Genomic DNA, 15,558 nt, shown 5'->3' on the forward strand with positions numbered 1-15,558 from the left:
GCACGTCGTGTTAAAGAGCTCTGACATACGTACAAGAAGACTTTCTTCACATTTTCGTGTTTCTCACACACCAGTCTGGAGGACATTCAAAAGGCAAGGTCTGAAACCATAACATTTACAAGATGTTCAATATCTTAAGCCTTGTGTACTGTGCGTGACTAGAAAATTATCCACAGATCGTGAAGTGCATCCTGTATACCGACAAAGCCAATTTTACCCATGCTGGCCTATGTAATACACATAATGAACACTGGTGGTCGGAAGAAAATCATCACAAAACAGCCGACACCAACTTCTAACATCAATTATCTCTTAATATCTGGTATGGGATAATCGATGAACTTTTTCTTGGACTACACCAATTTGAAGATAGACTGACTGAGGATGCCTATGCAAGTTTTCTGATGAATGACCTTCTTGTACTCTTAGAAGATGTTCCCCTGGCTAAACGACAACGAATGATCTTCCAGCATAACGGTGCACCTCTACATTACAGCAGACAGGTTAGGGAGCACCTGGATCAAGCATTTCCCAATCACTGGATCGGTCGAGGGGGACCCCACTCATGGCTTGCTAGATCACCCGACCTGACACCACTTGATTTTTATATATCTCTTGGGCCACATGAAGACACTTGTATACAAAAGGAAAAGCAACACCAAACAAGAACTTCTTGCAAGAGTATTGGATGCATCACAAGTGATCAAGACCAACCCGGCAGTTATGGGGAAGACAACCAAATCAGTGATGGAGTGCGCACGATGATGCGTTGAAAGTAGTGGTGGACACTTTAAGCACTTGATGTAGGCCTCATCATGTAAGACCACCCTAATCAGAGAAGAACGAGAACCAAAGGGCGCAAGAAGAAAGGCTACACTTAAAAAATCATCAAGTTTGTGCAGTAAACAATGTATAAATAATGCAGATAATCAACCAAACTGCTGTAAACCTTACGACTGAGAGAGAGAGAGAGAGAGAGAGAGAGAGAGAGAGAGAGAGAGAGAGCACTTTTTGTTCCAAATTTACTGTATACCTCATAATTTACCACTGTAAATACTCAACTGTTGAAGCAAAACCATAAAAAATAAGAGAACAAAACCAGACTTTCACTACCCTATGATTAAAACACTTTTTTGTAGGTTGTGTGGCAGTGTTGTTTTATCTTTTGAGAGAAAGTATCCCTAAATAACAGGATAAATGAATAATGAGACAAGGTAAACATAGATTCCGGTAAAAGAGAAAAAAAAGACCAATTCCAACTTTTAAAAAAATACACTAAACATGTTTCTTCACTGAATGAGTGTGTGTGTGTGTGTGGCTATTCTCACGTCATCACCAGCTGATTGCAATGGTGACTTGCTTACTTGCAGCAGAAAAGTTGTATTATTATATTACTCCTGACTTCAAGTGACGCTGATTACGCTTAATAATAACGTTTCTTCATTGAATGAGCTGTAGGTGTTATGATAATGCTGGTAGTATTATCCAACAAACCAAAATATAACATAACTGGCAAACACACACCAGCCTCTCCTCCCTTCCTACTCCTCTGCAGTCCTTATTTACAGTTGATTAGTGCAATAGAATTGCAGGAATGCATGACTTGTGTTTAAGAATCAATTAAACTATGTAAAGTTTCTTCTTAAAACTCATTTGTACTGATAGGATATGGGATTTTAATGTACAGTAAGGTGTTTGGAAGAAATATGAGTGTCAAGTGGAGGGAGTTGTAAGAAAATGTTCTGGAGGGAAGTAAAGAATGTTAGACACGGTAATAAGGAAGGCAGGAGGGGAGAAAGACAAAAATTACAAGTTGCTATTGAAAAGGGAAGAGAAAGTGAACAGAGGAAAAGAAGCTATTAAGGATTTTTGAACACAGAGAACGAAAGTAACACGAGTGTAAGTGACTAGGGAATGGCTGCGTAAAAGAAGATGAGAAGGGAGGAAGAGATCAATTGGATGGACGCAATGGAAGCAATAAAGTCAAAACAGAGAGAGTCCCAGGATTCATGGAGTGTGTGGTGAAACTCTGAAACATGGGGGAGAGATAGTAGTAGAATGGATATGGAAGATATGCACACTGCGAGGGAGGAAGGTAGAGTCCTGGAGGATTGGAAATAAAGTTTAATTATTCCCCTACACGAAGGAAAAGAGGGGAAAGAAGTGTACTGTAATCACACAAAGATTTGTCTTCTTAGTGTAAGAGGAAAACTATAGGGTAGAATACTTATTGACAGAGTCAGGATATAAAAAAAAAAATATTTTGAGAAGAACAGGGAGGTTTTAGGAGGGGAAGAAGTTATATATATCAGATTTTCATCCAAATTTTTAGTGGAAAAGTTTTATAGAGAGGGAGAAGTTGTATGCGGCCTTCATCGATTTGGAAGAAGCATATGATAAAGTGGATAAACAAGAAATATGGAAAATAATAAGAATATATAGAAAAAAATAGAAATTATTGAATGCCGTGACGAGTATATATGAGGGCGCTAGGGCTGCAGTACATGTGGTTGGTCAACTGTGGGAAATTTTCTGTCTGGATGTTGGATTGAAACATGGATGTGTCATGTCTAAATGGTTGTTCAATCAGTTTATGGATGGAGTTATAAAAGATTTACAAGGTAGGGCAGTGCATGTCGGCGTGGCAGTAATGAGAAAGAGCAGCATTTGTAAACTTCTGTTCATTTGTTTGCAGTTGCTAGGTAAGTGAAGCCGGAGGGGAACTGCAAAGCTTCGGGATTTTGTCTGGCAGTGTGTGTAAGAAACGGAATCAAAAGGTGAATGTAGGTAAGAGTAAAGTTGTTGTTTTTCAGAGACATAGTCACTAAATGCACAGTGAGGCTGGACGGTGAGGAAATGGAAATTGTTAATACATTTAAATACTGGGTAGTTTGGTGAGTAAGGATGAAAATTTTGAGGAGGAAATGCTTGAAAGGGTTCAAAAGTGAAGAAAGGTTGCTGGTTCTTTGTAAACAGCACTGTGAAATAGGGAAATGAACATGAATATAAAAAAGTCATTGAGTGATAGTATTGTGATATTAACTCTAACGAATGGAAGCAATGCTTGGACCTTGCTGGAAGGACACAAGTCAAGAGTGAGAGAAGTGGAAACGAGTTACTTGAGAGAAACGTGTGGAGTTACATGGAGAGACAGACTGACGAACGAGGAAGTATTGTAGTGTGTATGGGAATGTGTTACAACGCTTTGGGAGAAATATTCTGAGGTGGTTGGCCATGTGAAGAGGATGGAGAGTGAAAGACTAACAAGGAGAGTGTGAGTGAAGTGGTGGGGGGGAGGGGGAGGGAGATTCTGAGGATGAGATGGAAGAATGGAGCAGACAGGTATATATGAGAGGGGTGTGTGAGCTGGGAGGAGTGCAGGGAAAAAGTAGGGGACAAGGTGATATGGAGGCGATTTGTCTGTGGCCATCTCTTACGGGATTAAGGCTTCTGGCTATATACAGATAGGTAGTATATGACTAAAATGGAGTAACATCACATTAAACAATAATACTATATGACATTTATAGTTAGGTATATTCTATTTTTTCTTCCTTTTGATATACTGTTTTAATAATTTGTGCTCTGTATGAAGACAAACAACCTCTTGCTCTCTCCTCCTTCCCGCCCAGTCCCTCACACAGCAGCTCCCTCCAAGTCTCGCTCGCCACTGCCAGCCAGTAGTCAAAGTTTAGAGGTGCCGAGACGATACATGTTGGCTTCACAACAATATATATAAATATGTACTTGCTAAAGCAATGTGTCCTACAGGAATGCAACGGGTTGTACCTATTTCAGGTAGCCTGGATGATTATCGGATAATTTGTGCCATGTTAGTTAATGAATGACCCTCCCTGGGCTCAAATATAACTTTTTGCAAGTGAGCACTGAGACACAGCGCCTCATGGTGGGTGTCCTCACTCTCAGTATTTCTACATTTTACCTTAACGTGCTGGTGAATGAGAAGAAAAGGGAGAAGCTGAGATAAATAGACGGGGGAGTGATGAGAGTTCCATCATATCTCCCCGTCTTCGCTCGTGCTTGTAGTAGAATAATATGTCTTATAATTTTCAGGTAAAAAAAAAATAGGGGAACAAGAAGCGGCGACAAGGCATAGCAAACCCGTCCCCCGCAGTCATTTTAGTGTTGTCGAATAAACACAACAAGATATCTAGTCAACGATGTCACATATCAAATTTGGAGTAAATCGCGTGAAAATTGACGATTTTATGCCCATTTGAAATTTTAGGCCCGACCCACCTAACACTGACCCCCTCCTGCTAACTGGGGGGTGACCCCCCCCCCGATGTAATGACGTATGTTATAGGAAGCAGATTTGAAAGATGCACCTCTAGATTTTGGTTTCATGTCGATATGACGAATTTAGGAGTTATGGCGAAAAAAACATTTTTTTCCTGTCACATTGTTTATACATTTTGGGGGCCTACAGCTTGGTCCTTGGTCCACTTTGGCCCAAATTTAATCAGGAGATCAGAAAGTTATAGCCCATCATCCCTGTAATTTTAGTCAAAATCCCACTAGTATAAATTTGTTAAAAGACAAACAAGCAGACAAACCGTGGGAAAACAATACCCGCCCCCGAGTCCCTCCCGGGCGGGGACGGGTAATCAGTGCAGTAGGCATACGATTTCACAAAAGCGTTTTATTCTGAATAGGTCTAATGTAACCGTGGTAGAGCTCTCATAATGTTTCACGTTTTACACTTAATCTTCGAATAAAACAATGAGGCGAATTTTGTCATTGTATACGTGAAAGACACTTACAACGATTGTGCTCTCTCATCGACAGGCAATCATAGGACTGATGCAATGTGGATATGACTGCAGACACTGCAGGATGACTGTCATCAATGTTCGGTGGGTATTACTGATGTGCGATAGTATGTACTGGACTTAGGTTAGGTCCTACACCAGCATCCTTAATGTATGTGTCGGGTGTTGGAGTGGGGGAATGTTCTTCACAAGTCGAAATGATCCCTCTGAATCTGCATTTGGTTAAATTTCTTTATCCTTCGTTTTCTTTTACTGTGCATTCGACAACCTGTAAAAAAAAATGTCCTGTTTGCATAAGACATTTTCTTAACATTTATTGAAATGTACCTGTAGGTCTAATTTCCCGCTTTCGAACGCTTGTTGAGCTAGTCGTTTCAGGAGTTAGTCGGTACCGTGCATGTGCTACACAGAAGTTCCAATCTCCATAAGGTGACTGTAGGGTTTAGGTTATGAGCTGCTATTGTGGAAATGAGACAAAGAAAACAACTGTTTCTAAAATGTTCAGAGTTACTTTGGCTCTCTAATCCAAACTGAAATTAATGTAATAATATCCTTTTGAATAATTTTATATTGCTTATAAAGAAAGACCATATTTCTTTTCTGCCAGAAGACATAAAAAACCGTGCGTCAGTGTCAGTGGTTCTGTGTTGAATGATGGTATCCCCCCATCGTATTATGTTCCTCTCTCCTTTCGCGGCAGTGTCATATCCTGGTTCCAGTGGCAGTTTCAGACGCACTAAATTTATGTCCCTCATAACTCTTGCAGTGAGGGGGAGTGAGGGTGGCTTCACGGTGCTTTGTCATACGCATTTCGCACTCCCATCCTATGAACTTTATAGTGCTGGATTTCTTCAGGACTTGGCCTGATTTAATTAATGTTCTTGCTTTCACGTAGCAACGAGGTTATGCTGGTTTCCTCTAGAGCCTACCACACTCGAAATTATGTTCTTTTATGTGTTTTCTTTCAGTTAACAGAAACTATAAATCAATAGCTTCCTCAGAGGTGGAATTTCTCACGGAGGGAGGAAATTTCCCTAACGATTTCGTGTACCTTACTATTTTTTTTAAGGTGCTTGGTAAACTTGCTTTTTCCTGCCTGCCGTCTGTCTTTAGACGCTGACACAAAGAAGTTATAATGGTAGAAAATATTACTGTACAACGTTGCATACAGATGCACCCCACACTGCCACACCTCAGACTGTCACAACCAGCAATACACCGCCACTCCTCTCTCTCTCTCTCTCTCTCTCTCTCTCTCTCTCTCTCTAATATTGCCAGACGCCTCAGTCCCGTAAGCGGTGGTGGCCACAAAGAAATCGCTTCCATGTCGGCCTGTCCAATGTCACTTCACTGCCTTGCTCCCAGCCCACACACCCCTCTCTCATATACTATTGCGGCCAGGAGTTCTTAGCCACCCTCGTCCAGCCAACCCGTGTCTGTGGCAGCGTCGCATTCACGGGCACAGAAGTTGCCTTCGATGCATTTCTGTCGAAAAATATCCCTTCAGCTTTGGGCTTGTACTAATGGATAAAGCAATACTAATATTTACTTTGAAGGTTTGTCCCTGATAACACGATTATATCATACTGATTATTTAATAACTTGTTTCTCGTATAGAGCCAGGCAAGTGTATTTAACTCCACTCCTCGACTTCCTGTAGGTTTGAACCTGCGAACACAGAGTGAACAAGTTCGAAGCATTCATTTGTTACCAGGAGAGAGAGAGAGAGAGAGAGAGAGAGAGAGAGAGAGAGAGAGAGAGAGAGAGAGAGAGAGAGAGAGTTGCGGGAGCCCGTGAATTTTAGAGGAATGAGGTGGAGAAATGAAGTGCTCAACACAAACAGAGATTTTTCCTTTCGTTTCGGTTGGCTTTCTATGCCTAAATGACTAAATGAAGGTAAATTATGAAATATAATGACTGGATGACAAAGTTGTAATAGGGTCTGGCTAATGGTTGTTTGGCCCAAGGTGTGTAGTGGTAAGCCTAATTTGAGGCAACGATCGCTGCTAAAAGTTGGATATTTTAAGTCCCATTTATTGTAAATATCTCCATGTATGTTTACAGTACGTGTATGCCTCTATGGACCTATTTTCACCCCATACCACGTTGAGTACACCGCTTCCCTTCCGATCAGCGAAGTTAAGCAACGTTGGGTCTGGTTAGTACTTGGATGGGTGACCGCCTGGGAACACCAGATGCTGTTGGCATCCCTACGTGTCAAGTGGGGTTGGCGGAGGATTAGTGCCCCTCCCTGTAAAACGATTAACTCAAAGCCGTTGACATCCCCGTTTGGGATACATGGCGTCTGGCAATGAATGAATATTTTTATCAATGGACATTTTCACCACTCGGAGCACAATCCCCCATGGACCTATTTTCCTTAATGATTTTTTTTTTTTGTTCAAAGACGCCTACTTTTCTACGTAACCTATTTTCCCACGAACTAATTTTCCCCATTGATGTATTTTCTCCCCACGGAGCAATTTCTCCATCGACCTTGAATCTCTCTATGAATGCAGGTTTCCTACATGGTCGTATACCCATGGATGTATTTTTCACAATGAACCTATTTTCCCCATAAACCTGTTATCCAACGTGGTTATATCACCCACTGATGCGTGCAGTTGAAACACAGACCTCCTAACCAACAGACGTATTGCTCGATGGACCTGTTGTAACCCACTGGATATATATATATACCTACTTCAGCATAATTCCAGAATAATATCCCCTGTGGACCGATTTTCCCAACTCGGACATTAACTCAATTCACCTAATCCCAGTGGCCTGTTTTCCCACAATCCGTTCATCCATCTACACACCCACCCATCAACGCACATAGCCACAACCTTACTCAATACAGTGTGTCTCAAAAGTAGGACGACACAAACCAGTCTCTTGCCTTGTCCTACAGGGCCCCACCACCCACCTCACTTAACCCGCCCCGTCCCGACCACTTTTTGACCACTGGTACCCCCCAATCCCGACCGTTTTTCGACCCTTTTTTTTTGGCTAAAACTTTCGCTTTTGGTGAGAAACATCGAAAATTCATAGAGAAATCGCTCACCTGAGGTTTAAAATACTCATTACAGGTAGGAGAGCTTCCTTACCTTACTGGGTTTTCTATCAGGCTGGCACCAAAGAAAACGAGTTCTATGGGAGGATAACTATTTCACACCACTCATAAACAGTATTTATTCATTTACTGTTACGAATTTATATGTAGTACAAGAGTATATTGGTTTTCAAGCAGTAATATAGGCATTATAAGCATTGTTTCACTCACTAATACCTGACCTTTTTTTGCCACATTACCTGATCATCATTTCTAACTGTTTCTTCCTCTAATGCTATGTAAAGTTTGTCCTCCACATTGTCATTGATTGGGGAATCACTCTGGCCCTGAATTTCGTACCGTGGCATGACATGGCTATACTGGCCAGGTCACTGATAACAGGTGAATTGCTGAGAAAAGGGCATGCAGGGGGGGGAGGAGGTCATGCTGGGTAAGGCATTGTCTCTGCCTGGCATCTTGTTGAGGAAGGTGTCCCGTGTATACGTACCAAAAATGACTCGCGAAAATTGAAAATTGTGGAAATTATGAACCTTGCAATTGCAGGACGTTGAAGTATGTCCTCGGGATTAGCTGTGACAAAACGTGAGGACGTGGAAGTACGTCCTCGGGATTAGCTGTGACAAAACGTGAGGACGTGGAAGTACGTCCTCGGGACGGCGCGGGTTAAACAATGCACGAACCCCATTCCACCCCACTTAACCAGCCCAACAACCCTCTCCCTCCCTCTCGCCCACTCACTCCACCTAGTCCGCCTGTGAAACAACCAGCCTACACTAACCAATCAACCCACCCAGTTACCAACCTACCAATCCGCATATCATGCTCCACAAGTCAGATGACTCTCAATTCAGCACACACACACACACACACACACACACACACACACACACAGAGGCGGGGTGGATTTCCTTACACGAAAGATGAGTCTCACCGCTTAACTCAGTCTGTCAATAGAAAATAGTACCGGGTACTCTTTACAGAGAGTTTGCCAGGCCATAGATAAGGGGCTTCATTCCGGCTACATACATATGATTTTATGCGATATGAGTAAATATGGTGCTCAAGCTAAACAGGGAATTTTTCCTTTCGCTGATGACGAAGGAGTTTATTTATCCCAAGATAACGTCTCGTCGGACAAAATGAAAGATGGGTTTTAGTTTGGGTAACGCCAGTTGACTTTGTCAAATAATTTGGCAGGCCGCGTAACTTCTGTTAGATGCCTTATGTTCGCATTTTTTTCTCTCTCTGGTGGTTGGCACCTGGAGATTTTTGGCGAACTCATAAGTATTTTTCTCATTAACTGGATATTTCTCTCTGGACAGAGAGGCAAATTACTTTCTTAAGCACAGCTTTTTGTTAAATCAACATGCTTTATCTCCTAACTCATTATTCCAACTGTGGCCTGTTTTCAATGGATCACAGGAATCCATGGTTTCTCATCCCTTGCATTTACCTGCGCCAGTCTGCCTCCACCTCATTATTCCAAAATTCACAGGCACCCACCATACACGCTCTCTCTCTCTCTCTCTCTCTCTCTCTCTCTCTCTCTCTCTCTCCTGTTAACAAATGAATGCTTCGAACTTGTTCACTCTGTGTTCGCTGGTTCAGACCTACAGGAAGTCGTGGAGTGGAACCAAATATACATATTTATCACTTGCTTGGCTCTATACGAGAAACAAGTTATTAAATTATCAGTCTGATATAATCGTGTTATCAGTCAAACCTTCAAAGTAAATATTACTATTGCTTTATCCATTAGTACAAGCCCAAAGCTGAAGGAATATTTTTCGACAGAAATGCACAGAAGGCAACTTCTGTGCTCGTGAATGCGACGCTGCCACATACACAGGTTGGCTGGACGAGGGTGGTTAAGAACTCCTGTCCGCAATAGTACAACCCCGTTCACAAATTCGTGAGACACCTGCTAAGGCGAGCGCTCAGCCCTTACCACTCTTACTTGAAGGCGGGTCGCTGCCCAAACCACCGCACCAACTGAAACACAGCGAGTCTGGGAACAGAACACCGAATCTCGAATATTGATTCAGCACCGTGACTTGGGGAGGATATTAATATAAATTCCCGGTCTCCGGTACTACAGATTGTGAGCAATTGTAAGCATACTACACGAGATACATAAATTCTAAAAATAAATTATTTTGAAGGCAATAGTTTCACTGTTTCCGAACCAGAGATTTTATAATGGAGTCAATTGTAGGGTCAACCCTTCCCCCAGCTGGAGATAGTGAAAAGATTTGTTCTTCGTTATATTAGATGACAAAAAGTAATGGAAAGAATCCATGTTTATTAACTCTACCCTAAAATAAAATAGGTAAACGTAGCTGTACTTTAGAAAACTGTGAGAACCCGGAGAGAGAGAGAGAGAGAGAGAGAGAGAGAGAGAGAGAGAGAGAGAGAGAGAGAGAGAGAGACAGACAGACAGACAGACAGACAGACAGACAGACAGCCAGACAGAGACAGATCGGACGCATTCAGTATTAACGTTCCTGTTAGATGTATATTTCCATAGTCTCCTTTTGTCTTCCATTGGACGAAGAATAGGAAACTGTATTGTGCAGTATGTATCAGTCCGAGGTGGAACGACTCAACGATAGTTGTTTAGTTTCACAAACTCTACACGATTATTACCAGGGGAGATATAACTTGCTGAGTAGAAGTTGCTATGGCAACCATCCAGCGATTGCAGTTAAACTACGGATATTCCGTGAGTTGAGTGATTTTATGTTTATATTGGTAACATAATAATATTACCAAATACTTGAGGACTCTATCCCATCAACAACAACAGGAAGCAGTGTACTGTAAGTGGAAGGATTGACTAATGACAGCGTTTTATCAGGAATGGAATGAAACGACAGTATGAGTAGGCTACCAAACATAATGAAATAAGTAGTATGATTCAGTAATATCGTCATTATGTTATTGTTGCCAGAATAAATCAAGGGCCCCTTCAACAACCCAAATGAACAATGACATGATCAACTCGTTTCTTCATTGTATAACGTAATTTTATTATACTAACCTTGACCACATAAAATTCTACGATAAATTTCCACACACACCACAAAGCCAGCCAGGAGACAGGACGTGTGTGCTGGGCAATCCCCAGGTCCTGTCCTCCCCCCTTACTGATTTTTAACCAGCCCATACCCCACTGACCGGGCTAATGTATGGCCCGGCCTGCACTATAGGTGCAGGGAATCTTTGAACGAACGAAAGAACGATAAATTTCGCCATCCCTCACCAAACTTTACCTTGTATCCTTGTGTGGGTTTTAGGCTAATACGAATGCCTGGTTAGTGATTCAAATGAGTAAATGTAATATTACACGGCTCTGAGCCAGATGCGAGACAGATTATGTAATTATAATAGTTTAACCGTTTATCGCGTTGCCATTATGTATTCTCGGTTCTTGCCTTCCGTCATTGATACTGGGCAATAGTTTGACCACGCTGGCAGTGGCGAATCCAGGATTTCGCCAGGGGGGGGGGGGCAAACACTTGGAATATTTCCCCCAAATATCTGTCAACCCAAATTTTCCTAGATTTGATTGCTTATGTCATCAGAAATACATTTACATCATTACTGTCGCATTTGTTTCGATGTCTTAAAGAAAAACTATCTTTTCCCCACATATTCACAGCTTTCTTGGAGTAACTCTAAGTAAATAGTTAATAAACCTTTCAGAGGAGAGTATGTAAAAACACTCAGTACATAATGTTACCAGAGGTCTCCTCTTTCATTAGAGAGCAAAAGGAAACTATCTATCTATCTACTGCCAGACGCCATAATCCCGTAATGGGTGGCCATTTGACTCTGAGTTATTTGTTTTACGGGAAGGGGCACTAACCCTCCACCAACCCACTTGTTGACACGTAGGGAGCACGTATGGTTTGGTTATATGGTTACCACCCAGCGTTGTAAATGATTTCTTGGCTTACAGGAAACCATTTGGCTTGTCACTCAATGTAAAGCCACCTGTAAAGGAAGGAAAAGCAATAAGAAGTGACAGGAAAGATGGGAGAAATACGATGAGAGGAGGGAAGGCACAGAAAAAGAATGACAGAGGCTAAGGAAGAAGTAGGCAGCACTACATAAAGTAAGTGGATGATGGTCGCCACCACCTACCACTGCCCCAGCAATAATTTAGATGGCACTGGAGTTTCCACAGCAAAGACGTATCCTTGTCACTAGTATCATTGGTCATCATGGTCAGTCTCGTAGATGGTATTATTATCGATATATGCATGCTGACTTCCTTCCTTTCTACCTCAAAATATATATTTTTTCGGTACCACAAATTTCTTGTGCACTTTTCGTACTGAAAAAAGCACTGTCACACTATTAGCGCATCATTTACTGCTGTCTTTATCTCTCTGTACATATAAGGAAGTACAGCTATTTTGCGTAATAACCTACGAAATTATGATGAAATATACCACACATCGGCACAGCACCTACCATACGAGAGGCAATGGTGTCCATACTATCTGTTTATATTCGGAAATAAACCTTGTATTTTGATTGGCAGCTGGAAGAAAAATGGCGGAATGGATAGGCCAATGAAAACTCAAGATCTGGCGTGAGTGTCCCGAACACACACTTTCCCACATTCATGTTAATATCGCAATTTTTCTATTTTCCTTTGCGGTTCTCTCTCTCTCTCTCTCTCTCTCTCTCTCTCTCTCTCTCTCTCTCTCTCTCTCTCTCTCTCTCTCTCTCTCCGGGTTCTCACAGTTTTCTAAAGTACAGCTACGTTTACCTATTTTATTTTAGGGTAGAGTTAATAAACATGGATTCTTTCCATTACTTTTTGTCATCTAATATAACGAAGAACAAATCTTTTCACTATCTCCAGCTGGGGGAAGGGTTGACCCTACAATTGACTCCATTATAAAATCTCTGGTTCGGAAACAGTGAAACTATTGCCTTCAAAATAATTTATTTTTAGAATTTATGTATCTCGTGTAGTATGCTTACAATTGCTCACAATCTGTAGTACCGGAGACCGGGAATTTATATTAATATCCTCCCCAAGTCACGGTGCTGAATCAATATTCGAGATTCGGTGTTCTGTTCCCAGACTCGCTGTGTTTCAGTTGGTGCGGTGGTTTGGGCAGCGACCCGCCTTCAAGTAAGAGTGGTAAGGGCTGAGCGCTCGCCTTAGCAGGTGTCTCACGAATTTGTGAACGGGGCTGTACCTCTCCACTTCATCCCTCCATCTCGTCTTCGGCCTCCCTCTCCCTCTTCCCCCCTCCACCTCACTTGTATACACTCTCCTCGTTAGTCTCCCACTCTCCATCCTCTCCACATGGCCAACCACCTCAATGCATTTCATCTCCTAACGCTTTCCATCAGATCCACACCACAGTGCTCCTTCGTTTCCTTACTTGTCAATCTGTCTCTCCACATAAGTCCACATGCTTGTCTCAGATAACTCGTTTCCACTGCTCTCACTCTTGACTTGTGTCCTTCCAACAAGGTCCATGCTTCACTTCCATGCGTGAGAGTGTCATGCAATGACTTTTTTTTTTACTTCCATGCTCACTTCTCTGTTTATTATCACTGCGTTCAACGAACCAGCAACCTTTTTTCCCTGTTGTATCCTCTCGAGCACTTCATCCTCTAAACTTCCATCATACTATCCAAGTCCTTAAATGCACTCACATTTTCCATTTCTTCCTCATCCAGCCTCACTATACATTCAGTGACTTTATTTCTCTCGAAGACCATAACTTTACTCTTCCCTACATTCACCTTTTGATTCCGTTTCTTACACACACTCCTGAACTCATTCACTAAACCTTGCAGTTCCATTTCGTCTTCACTTAAGAATACAGTATCATCTGCAAACAACAGAACAGAAAGTTGCCAAATGCTTCCCTCTCTCATGAGGGCCACTTCAGTATTCACTGTCATACTGTACCTTGTATCTCTTTTGTAACCTCATTCATATACAGGTTGAACAACCATGGAGACATGACATCTCTGTTTCAATACTCTTTACGGCATTCAGCAGCATCCCATTACCTCCATGTATTTTTAATATTTTCCACATTCCTTGTCTATCCACTCATTCATGCTTCTTCCAGATCCATGAAGACAGCATACAACTTCTTTCCCTTAGGATGAAAATCTGAGCTATACAACTTCTTCTCTTCCTAAAACCTCCCCGTTCTTCTGCAACTAATTCGTCTGTTTTCTTCCCTAACTCTGTCAGTATCATACAATATACCTTTCTTATTACACTAAGAACACAAACCCCTCTCTCATTACGACACACTACTTTATCCACTTTTCCTTTGTACAGGGGAATAATATTATACCTGACTTTCAATCCTCCAGGATTCTGCCTTCCTCCCACGCCGTTATGCATATTTTTCATGTCCTTTCAACTACTCTCTCTCCCTTGCGCTTCAGCATTTCACTACACACTCCATCAATCCTGCGGCTTTCCCAGTTTTGACTTTCTTCATTGCTCCCACTCCTTCCTTCCTACAGATGTCATCTTCCATTCTCATCGCCCTCCTTCTCCCAGCCGTTCCGCAGTTACTTATACTCGCGTAACTTTCAATGTCTGTGTTAACAGTTCCTTAAAGAGTTCTTTCCATCTGCTCACATTTTCTCCCTTCTCCAGTAGCAATCTGCTCTTTTTATCTTCCACTCCCCTACTACCTTCTTTATCATCCTGTATAACTCTCTTTACTTCCTTGCAGAACACACACACACACACACACACACACACACACACACACACACACACACACACACACACACACACACACACACACACACACACACACACACACACACACACACACACACACACACACACACACACACACACACATACACACACAGTTGCCCTCACTTGTATTCGTACTTTCAGTCTTACTCACACAATTCTTGAACCAACTGATTCATAATCTCTTACATTCTGCTTCAATCTTTTAACACTCAAATTCCTTCCAAACTCCTCATCCATCCTCTGTTTACTCTCTCTTAATAATCCTTTCATCTCTCTCTTCTCCTCTTCATATAACTTTTTAGTTTCTCATCTTCCTCCATGCCTTTGCTTCCCATCCACTCACTTTATGATTTCTTCTTTTTCGCCACAGCTTCTCTTACCTCTCCACTCCATTCATTCCGCCATAGTGTTCCTTGCATCTCTTTTCGATTTTTCTTCACCCCACACACCACCTCACATACTGCACGAACTTCTGTGAATACCTTGCACACACCTTCCACCTCCTCCATCTGTTCCAAATCATATTTACCCAATCTCTCCTCCACTTCTATCTTATATTCATCCTTTTTTCATCCTCTTCCAACTTTTCTACTTTATAGGGGCTGCCTGCTCCTGCCCTTCTCTCTTTCTGTTTATCAATCACATGTGCACTTTGACTTTCTCCACCACGAAGTGGTGTTCCACTCCCTCATCCTCTGTGTGCACTCGCATCCAGCACATAATTTCTCATACTCTCATCCACTCACACATAATCTGTCATTGTCTTCCATTCATTTAGTTCAGCACCCACCCTCCTAGTCACTCGCCATGTGTACCTGTGGATCATTCTTTGCCTAAAAAGGGTATTGGCTATCACCACTCCCCTCCCCACACACATGTCCACTAGAGCACTACTATTTTCAACCACTTCTACAGGGACACCC

At 42.0% G+C, this 15,558-nt stretch overlaps 1 pseudogene; it reads left to right on the forward strand.

Annotated features, from left to right (window-relative positions):
- Positions 1–6,880: 6,880 nt before the first annotated feature.
- LOC145412654 (5S ribosomal RNA) lies at positions 6,881–7,000 on the forward strand (annotated as a pseudogene).
- The last annotated feature ends 8,558 nt before the right edge of the window (positions 7,001–15,558 follow it).

This window comes from Coenobita brevimanus, chromosome 93 (genome assembly GCF_032717465.1).
Source record: "Coenobita brevimanus isolate Jiangsu-jjx chromosome 93, ASM3271746v2, whole genome shotgun sequence".
In the NCBI taxonomy this organism is placed as follows: domain Eukaryota; kingdom Metazoa; phylum Arthropoda; class Malacostraca; order Decapoda; family Coenobitidae; genus Coenobita; species Coenobita brevimanus.